This window comes from Triticum urartu, chromosome 7A, assembly GCF_056163025.1.
Source record: "Triticum urartu cultivar PI428250 chromosome 7A, HENAU_Tu73, whole genome shotgun sequence".
NCBI classification, from domain to species: domain Eukaryota; kingdom Viridiplantae; phylum Streptophyta; class Magnoliopsida; order Poales; family Poaceae; genus Triticum; species Triticum urartu.
This window is the reverse complement of record NC_141879.1, coordinates 96,550,123-96,559,822: the sequence shown is the minus strand read 5'-3', so window position 1 is coordinate 96,559,822 and position 9,700 is coordinate 96,550,123. Positions and strand designations below refer to the sequence as shown.

Below are 9,700 nucleotides of genomic sequence, written 5' to 3'. Positions count from 1 at the left end.
CCGCTCACCACCTCTCGAGACATCATCGAGATCAAGACTTCTAGCTCTGCCATGGTCTCGCCTCTGCCATCGCCGCGCACCACCGCTCAGGACATCATCAAGATCGAGACTACCAACTCTGCCATGGGCTAGCTCTGCGAAACAAGTGCCTGCCAAGACACCAGGATCCAGCCGTCCCGCTCGCTGGATGATAGTGAGACGCGATCAGAGGTGCGCCGGAGCTCGCCGAACGCAGCATCGGAGATCGCTATTGCTTCGCCCACAGTGGCCAGGTCGCCTTACACGGAGCCGGAACCGGACACCCCTGTCCACATCCCCATGTCCACCCCTCCAGGAAGCCCGGCCGCGTCGCAACGAAGATGCCCATACTTTGTTGCCCGTCAGCCATCGCTGCTACCTGCGCCAAGCTCCACTCCACCGCGCCAGCCTGCAAACAGGAGGAAGACACTTGCGGGTGTGGTTGTCTTCGACACGACTAGGTGCAGCCCACGCCTTCGAGCAAAGAACAGAAAGATGCATGTGGCACAGATGGCCGAGAGGTTGTTGTGCCAGCACATGGGAATCATAGATGAAGGACAACAACTCATGGAAGACGCCATTGGCAAGTTCGTCGACATGTTTCAGGGAAGGCTACCGGACATAGCTGTTTCAGCCCTTAGGGCTCTGTTCAACCTTGATTGTGACCTTGCTACGGCTGTTGAAGACGCTCTGTTGGAACATGGAGGTGAGGCTGGCCCTGAACTGCAGGCGTCGGCCAAGGAGATCGCCGGCGTGTCGGCATGATCGGACTGGTGCAAGTCCCAGTTGATGTTGCCCCTTCTTCATGTTAGCTACAACCCTGAAATGCATGTTTTATGCCTGCTTGCTGCTGGTCTTGAGGGCTGCGGCTAGCTGTTGCCCTGGCGAGGCACCTTTAGATGTGTGTTGCAATTGTTGCTGGCTGCTGAGTTGTGCTTTGTTCCACTTTCGATTGCTGTGCGGTACGCCTAGAGCTGATCATGTTTGGATCTGCTCCTCCGATGTAATCCGAGTTCATCAATGTTAGATCAAAACTTGAGTGTTCTTAGTTGGAATGTCCGAGGCTTAAACTGTCCTGATCGTCGTGCTGCCATCTATGAGACCGTCAATGCTACTCCTTGTCATATCATTTGTTTTCAAGAAACCAAGCTCGAGCAGGTCGACCCTTTCACTGCTTCCCACCTGGGAGGGCACAGATTGAAGAACTTTGCTCAATGTCCGACATTGGGCACTCGCGGCAGCATTCTGCTTCTCTGGGATGAGAACTTTGTCTCCGTCTAGGATGTGTCCTTCGGTGCATTTTTCCTCTTTGCCAAAGTCACCATTGCTTCATCAGGCACTTCATTCAAGCTAACATCTGTCTACGGCCCGACTCGAAGCAACCTCAAAGACGCCTTCTTCCAGGAACTGGCCCAGGAGAAGCCCCCCACTGGAGACAAATGGTTGGTCATCGGTGACTTTAACCAAATATATAGAGCTAGAGACAAAACCCGTGCAAATGTTGATCGGAGTCGAATTGTCCGTTTCCGCAACGCGCTCAATGTGTGTGAGCTTAAAGAGATACGCTTGCAAAACCGGAAATTTACTTGGAGCAACGAGCGAAATGATCCAACCATGAGCAAGCTCGACTCTTTCTTATGCAATGAGGAATGAGACGTCGAATTTGGCACACATCTTCTGCATGCTCTTTCGTCTTCGCTCTCTGACCATTGCCCACTTCTCCTCGCCAATGATAAAGGGCCGCCGAGAAACAAGTGCTTCCGCTTTGAAACTTTTGGACCAAAATGCCTGGGTTCCAAGATATTGTCCAAGGAGTTTGGGGTAGACAGGTGAACCACGTGGACCCCTACCACATTCTCTTTCACAAAATGGAAAATACGAGCCAAGCGCTTAAAAAATGGAGCAAGACGATTTTTGCACATTCGAAGGTGCAAGTCCACATGGCCCTAGAGGTAATTCTCCGTTTGGACGAGGCCCAAGACTCCTGGCCTCTCAGTGCTGATGAGCGTGATCTCTGTAGGAGGCTCAAGCACAAGGTCTTAGTCTATCTGTGCTTGAGCGTGCCCGAAAAAGGCAATGTTCGAGAATCACCAACCTCAAAGTTGGAGATGCCAACACCTGTTTTTTTCATCTCCGTGTCAATCATAGAAGAAGAAAGAATTTCATTCACCGCCTCAAGCACAATAGTGGATGGGTCACTGATCATGATCACAAGAAGTCCATCATCCAAAACCACTTCCTCGAGGTAACAAAAAGGGGTCCACCTCGCAGCATTGACATTATGCATGTCATTATCTTCATATACTTTCACATGCATAGTGAATTGTCATCATAAGCTGAAGTGGATCTCCACAAGTACAACCTGCCATGTGCATTTGCATTCCAAAAGCAAATTAACTTATATGCACATCTTCAGGGGGAGCCCTTGCAACTTATGAAGACAATTCCCTATCCTTTACAAACTTCACACTTTATATTCCCCGTTTAAAACTTCAACTAGTTTGTCATCAATCACCAAAAAGGGGGAGATTGTAAGTGCATCTAGTGCCACCCCTAGTTGGTTTTGGAGTATTGACGACAAACCTAGTTGAGGGACTAATGTGTTTGTGAGAATTGCAGGAAAACACAGGTAGAAGTCCCTCATTGATTCGGTTTTACTACCAGAGATGACCCCTAAAAATGTATGAAGACATTGAAGACAAAGGTGGTATATGAAGATATTCACATTGAAGACTATGACAAAAGAAGACACGTTATGAAGCCTATGGAGCTCGAAGATTTATATCTTTCGTAGTTTTTTTTATTTTGTGTTGAGTAATAGGAACCACCGTACTGTTAAGTGGGGTCCAGGAGAACCAGTCAGAATGACTGAAGTGATGCCTAAATCAAAAAACCTATGTCTTCGAGTGAAGACAATGAGAGCGAATCTTGTCCAGAGCCGGACAAGTCAGCTTTGCTTGTAGCCCAAGTAAAGTTGCCATGAGAGTTCGAAATCTGACCGTTGAGACACGTGTCAGTTCCTTAGTGACCCAGGGTCATTTCGGACAAATCAGGTCGGGTTGCCAAGTGGCTATAAATAGCCCACCCCCACAACCATAAACGGTTGGCTGCTCAGATTTCAGTGCACGGCTTTTGTCGTTTGAGAGCAACCCACCTCGAAGCCTTTGAGAGAAAATTCCTAGCGAGGAGAAAAGCCCTAACCACCCAGAGCCAGAGTAAATTAGGCATCACTTAAGTCTTCTTGTCTGTGTGATCTGAAGACTTATTACACTTGAGGACTGTGTATCCTCTAGACGGTTAGGCGTCGCGTTCAGAGCATCCAAGAGACATTGTGGATTGCCAGTGAACAAAGTCTGTGAAGGTTTGGGAGTCTACCTTGAAGACTTACTAGAGTGATTGGGCGAGGACTAAGTGACCTTAGCTCAAGGAGAATACGGTGAGGACTTGGTGTCCTGAACTGTGTGTTCAGGACTGGGTGTCCGGGACTGTGTGTCCTAAGGTTTAAATACCTAGCCGCTCCAACCAGACGTACAGTTGTCACAGCAACTGGAACTGGTCCAACATATCATTGTCTTCAACAAGTCACTGGTTTCATCTTCACTTCCTTTTCTTACTGTTACTCATTGTGAAGCCATTGCATGGTTGCTTTATCATTTGTCTTCACAACGTGAATGCATGATCTGTTTGGCTTCATAACTTCTTCCTACCTGATCCTTATTACACCGAAGCTGTTTGTCATTGTGCTTTCACTCTATTGAATACATGACCATGGCTGGCCTAGTGTAATCTAACTTCCGCTGCATAGTAATAGGCATAATCTTCACTGTTTGTCTTCATAACTCCCACGTTTTGAAGACTTTCATAAAAATCGCCTATTCACCCCCCTCTAGTCGATATAACGCACTTTCAATTGGTATCAGAGCAAGGTGCTCCCTTGTTCTGTGTGATTTGGTTTAACCACCTGGAGTTTTAGCTATGTCGACTGCAGGGATAATCAAAGTCTCCGCTGCTTGCCCCGTCTTCGATGGAACTGAATATCCCTACTAGAAGAATAAGATGCGCATGCATCTTGAAGCTATTGACGTCGACCTATGGTATGTCGTCGAGAACAGCGTTCCCAAGGCTGGAGAAGGTGTCACTGCTGCTGATGTCAAGAAGTTCACTCAACTGGACTCTACTGCCAAAAATATCATCTGTGGTCATCTGACAAAAGGACAGTATGGTCGTGTGAGTGCCTTGAAGACATCCAAGCTGGTCTGGGACTGGCTCTCCAAGGTCAATGAAGGCGTCTCAACCCAGAGAGATCAAAGAATCAGTGTTCTTCGCAACCTCTTCAACCGCTTCAAGCGAAATGACAATGAGAATGTCCAGCACACATTTGACCGGCTCACTGACATCACAAATGAGCTTCAAGCCCTCGGCGCCACTGAGATCACCAAACATGAAATCGTCAAGACGCTGCTGAGATCACTTGATAGTTTGTTTGACATCCTGGCCCTGATGATTCAAGAACGTCCTGATTTCAAGACACTCGATCCGTCTGACATACTTGAGAGGCTCAACACACATGAGTTTCAGCTTTCTGAGAAAAGAGATATCTACGGTCCAAACTATGGGCGAACTCGTGCCTTGAAGGCAAAAGCTGTTTCCTCATCTGAAGAAGAATCTGACTGCAGTTCTGATGATCCTGAAGACATTGGAAGAGAACTTGCAATGCTAGTGAAGAAGTTCCAAAAATTCACCAAGAAGAAAGGCTTCAGAAAATCTTCACGATCAAGCTCAAGGAATGTTGAAGCTTCTTCTCATGACTACAAGAAGAAAACATGTCACAAGTGCAAGAAAACTGGACACTTCATCTCTGAGTGTCCACAGTGGGACAATGAGAACAGAAGGAAGAAGAGCAAGGAATATGATTCTGACGACAAGAAGAAGAAGAAATACTCAAAGTCTTCTTCCAAGTCTTCATCAAAGTCTTCATCACACAAGAAGAGCTCATCTGGCAAGGCACATGCGTTTGTTGGCAAGGAGATGGATTCAGAGGAGGAGTCCGCATCTGAGGAGGCAGAGGTGGAGTCTGAGGAGGAGTCTGATTCTGGCATTGCGAGTCTGGCTACAGCATACGTCACCAAGTCCATCTTCAACACTGAAGACAATGACTGCATCACCGACACCGACGCAAATGACAAGAACGACTCCACTCCTACCTACTGCTTCATGGCACGCGGTGCCAAGGTAAACACACGCACTACTCGCTATCAAACATCTAGTGACGATGACTCTGACTGTGATTCAAAACCCAGCTACAAAACACTTGCTAAAATTGCAACTGAACAACAGAAAGCTATGGAACATATTCAAAAACTGTTAGACAGAAGCGATGATCTGTTGGGTGCTGAAATGACTCGATCTGAATCCTTAATTGAAGACATAAAAAACCTTAACGTTAAGTATCAGGAACTTGAAGATCGTCTTGATACTCTCTCAACAACTCATGAAAAGCTTTCCTATGATTATCTTCAAAGGAAGCAAGAACTTGAGAAATTGAGAGCGGCTCATGAAGATCTTCAAAAGGAAAACGAGTCACTTCGCTCCGAACAGATCAGTCCCGCTTAGGAAGGATTTGAACCACCATGTCTTAAATGCATTGAGCGTGATAATGCTACTTCTGTTGATGAATGTTCCACTGCTACTGCTGTTGCAATATCTTCAACTGTTGATGTGGTAACTAACCCCTCTGCTGAGGATACCACTGCTATTGCTGATGAGAATGCTAGGTTGAAGACATTGCTTGAAACAGGGATGTACAAAAGTCTTAAAGGACATCAGACATTATGTGATGTCCTCAAGAAGCAGATTCTGAACCGAAACCCTAGGAAAGAGGGTGTTGGATTCGTGAGGAAAATAACTGCAGATGGCTCTTACTGGAAACCTGAGCAGTACCCCAAAACCACATGGGTTGCTGCAAAGGAACTTTCAGCAGATCCATCCAACTTATCTGGCTTCACTTGTGCCAACCCCATTATCATTGATGAATCCTTTGATGCAAACTATAAACTGTTTAAGAATCAGAATGGTGAAGTGTTTGCTAGGTACATTGGTACTAACTGCAGGAATGGACCGCCTATGAAGAAGATCTGGGTTCCGAAGAAGTGTCTGGAAAATCTTCCTGTGAATGTCTTCATGACACCTCACTTAAAGAAGACAAACCTCAGACCAAAGGCTTCATATGGTCCAAAGGCTTCATACAAACAGAGGACTCACCTGAGTCACACTAACGCAAATGTTTTGCAGGGAAACCATACTCAGGCATATGAATATGAGAGCAGTTCTTCGAATCGTCATGTTCATATGACCAAAAATTATTCTGCTTATTCCTATGAGTATTATTGTCCACCTGCTAGACTGTTTGCTAAGGCTTCAAAGCCAAAATTCTCAGATGCTGCACTTAGACTTATTGCTTCTAAGCCACCCTTGAAGATGTGGGTGGTTAAGAAAGCTTAACTCTCTTTTGCAGGGAAATGTCTCCGGCAGAAAAACAAAATCTTCTGATGCTATTGCTGGGGACCTTAAAAATCTTGTAGGGCGCAAGATAAAATGCCCGAATGGCATCATTATGTACTTCGTTTCTGAATCGCATGCTACTCTCCCTATTATTCCTAATCTGGATCTAAGTTTTCATAACCCACTGGTTCGTCAAATGTTTATGCTTCACAATTCTCTTCGTGAAGCCTATCCCCCTAACTGCACTGTAGGGTACGACACCAGTGACTTCAAAGTCTTCAGAATGGATTATTGACAGTGGGTGTACAAATCACATGACTGGCAAAAGAAGCCTTCTTATGGACTCAACATTACGTCCATCCGACAAGAGCCACATCACATTTGCTGACACTGGTAAAAGTAAGGTATTGGGTCTAGGTAGAGTTGCAATCTCAAAGGATCAACACATGGATAAAGTCATGCTTGTTGAATCCCTTGGCTTCAACTTAATGTCTGTCTCAATGCTTTGCGATTTGAATATGATCGTAATGTTTGGAAAATATCGTTGCCTGGTACTAATGGAATCTGACAAGTCTCTAGTGTTTGAAGGGTATCGGAAAGGTGATTTGTACGTGGTAGATTTCTCAGCAGGGCCACAACTTGCAGTATGTCTTCTTGCAAAAGCTTCAGAATGCTGGCTTTAGCATCGGAGGCTTGGGCATGCTGGCATGAGGAACCTCCACACCCTTGCGAAGAAGAAGCATGTCATAGGCATCGAGGGCGTCAAGTTCAAGAAATATCACTTATGCGGTGCCTGTGAAGCAGGGAAGATGACAAGGGCAAAACATCCTTCGAAGACAATCATGACTACTACACAACCCTTCGAACTGCTCCACATGGATCTTTTCGGTCCCACTCACTACTCAACTTTTACTACTTCTGCTTGCCTCTATGGCTTTGTCATTGTTGATGATTACTCTAGATATACTTGGGTGCACATAATCCTTTACAAGACTGAAGTGCAGGATGTCTTCAGACGCTTCGCCAATCAAGTTATGAACAATTTTGGCGCCAAAATAAAGCACATCAGAAGTGACAATGGCACTGAATTCGAGAACACTGGCCTTGATACATATCTTGATACCTTGGGCATCACACATGAATTCTCAGCTCCGTACATGCCACAGCAGAATGGCGTCGTCGAACGCAAGAACAGAACACTCATTGAGATGGCCAGAACAATGCTAGATGAATACAAGACTCCAAGAAAATTCTGGACTGAAGCCATTGATACTGCATGCCATACAATCAATCGTGTTTATCTTCACAAGCTTCTGAACAAGACATCTTATGAACTCCTAACTGGCAAGAAGCCAAATGTCAGTTACTTCAGAGTATTTGGAGCAAGGTGCTGGATCAAGGACCCACACCACACCTCAAAGTTTGCACCAAAAGCACATGAGGGCTTTATGCTTGGATATGGAAAGGATTCACACTCCTACAGAGTCTTCAATCTCTTCCATTACAAACTGGTTGAAACAGTGGATGTGCGGTTTGATGAGACAAATGGTTCACAAAGAGAGCAACTGCCAAATGTTCTAGATGAAGTTCCAGCTAGTGAATCAATCAAGCTTATGGGAACTGGAGAGATTATACCTTCTGAAGCTCACCCTGAAGAAGAACTTATCATCTCAGCACCTGATCAACATGAAGACATTGCTCAGCCTGAAGACATTCCTCCCAACAACAACACAGATCAGCAAGAGCAAAGTCTTCGCCCCGTACATCCTCGTGTTGCCAATGAAGTGCATATTGACAGAATAATTGACAGCATCAATGCACCTGGTCCACTCACTCGTTCAAAGGCAACTCAGCTAGCAAATTTCTGTGGGCACTTCGCATTCGTATCAATATCAGAACCCAAGAAAGTTGAAGAAGCCTTCATGGAACCTGAATGGATTCAAGCTATGCAAGAAGAGCTTCAACAGTTTGAGCTGAATAATGTATGGGAACTGGTTAAGCGTCCTGATCCACGAAAGCACAACATTATAGGCACTAAATGGATATATTGCAACAAACAAGATGAGCATGGTCAAGTTGTCAGAAACAAAGCTCGTCTCGTTGCTCAAGGATATACTCAAGTGGAGGGCATTGACTTCGATGAAACATTTGCTCCTGTGGCTAGGCTTGAAGCCATACGCATACTGCTGGCCTATGCAAATCATCATAACATACTTCTATATCAAATGGATGTGAAAAGTGCCTTTCTCAATGGCAAGATTGAAGAAGAAGTGTATGTTGACCGCCTGAATTTGAAAATCCAAAACATCCTGACATGGTATACAAGCTCAACAAGGCACTGTATGGCCTCAAACAAGCCCCTAGGGCCTGGTATGACACACTCAAGTACTTCCTGAAGAGCAAAGGCTTCATACCTGGTTCCCTGGATCCCACTCTTTTCACGAAGACATATGATGGTGAACTGTTTGTGTGCCAAATATATGTGGATGACATTATCTTCGGCTGCACCAATCAGAAGTACAGTGAAGAGTTTGGATATATGATGCAAGAGCAATATCAGATGTCCATGATGGGGGAGCTGAAGTTCTTCCTTGGTCTTCAAATACGACAACAGCGCAATGGCATCTTCATATCTCAAGAGAAGTATCTCAAAGATTGCCTGAAGAAGTTTGGTATGCAAGACTGCAAAGGCTTCACAACACCAATGCCAGCCAAACATCATCTAGGTCCTGACGACAATGGTAAAGAGTTCGATCAAAAGGTATACCGCTCCATGATTGGGTCTTTGCTTTATTTATGTGCATCTAGGCCAGATATTATGCTTAGTGTTTGCATGTGTGCTCGATTTCAAGCGGCACCAAAGGAGTTGCATCACTTAGCTGTGAAGCGAATTCTTCGATATTTGGCTCACACCCCAACTCTAGGATTATGGTATCCAAAGGGCTCAGAGTTTGATTTGGTTGGATTTTCGGATGCTGATTATGCTGGTGACAAGGTTGATCGCAAGTCTACATCAGGCACATGTCACTTTCTGGGACGATCACTTGTATGTTGGTCTTCAAAGAAGCAGAACTGTGTATCTCTCTCCACTGCTGAATTTGAATACATTGCTGCTGGATCTTGCTGCGCTCAGCTTCTGTGGATGAAGCAAACACTCAAGGACTATGGCATTCATCTGAAG

The 9,700-nt window shown here is 45.4% G+C and overlaps 1 pseudogene; it reads left to right on the top strand.

Annotated features, from left to right (window-relative positions):
* The first annotated feature begins 1,038 nt into the window (after window positions 1–1,038).
* Window positions 1,039–2,353, top strand: LOC147958195 (uncharacterized; annotated as a pseudogene).
* Window positions 2,354–9,700: the final 7,347 nt, after the last annotated feature.